This window comes from Cicer arietinum, chromosome 8 (genome assembly GCF_000331145.2).
Source record: "Cicer arietinum cultivar CDC Frontier isolate Library 1 chromosome 8, Cicar.CDCFrontier_v2.0, whole genome shotgun sequence".
Classification (NCBI taxonomy): domain Eukaryota; kingdom Viridiplantae; phylum Streptophyta; class Magnoliopsida; order Fabales; family Fabaceae; genus Cicer; species Cicer arietinum.
In genome coordinates this window covers 17,125,865-17,126,292 of record NC_021167.2, presented here as the reverse complement: position 1 = coordinate 17,126,292, position 428 = coordinate 17,125,865, and positions in this window count along the sequence as shown.

Below are 428 nucleotides of genomic sequence, written 5' to 3'. Positions count from 1 at the left end.
AATAAATTAGTTGATATTATAATATTTTTTTAAGCTTGTAGATCACTTTTATTTATTTATTTATTCATGTATTTATTTATCTATTTATTTATCTATTTATTTATTTATTTATTTATTTATTATGTATATATGTTTTATTATCGTTATGGAGTTATTGAATCATACTTATTCCACACCTTACACTTTTACTAAGACACACACTTATGAGTGAAACCTTACACCCAGGTTTGAACAAAACTTAAGTTTTGTTTCGAGGTTGTGTAGTGGTAGCCTTCTGGATGTACATCTTGTTTGGTTAGCATGAAAATCTCACCTAGAGTTTGATTTTATTGAGGGCATTGTCACTCCAAATAGTTTACCTATTGTTGTTGACAATTTTCCAAAATGAGATTATTGGCTCTAGGAACCGTGAGAGTTTCACTACATAA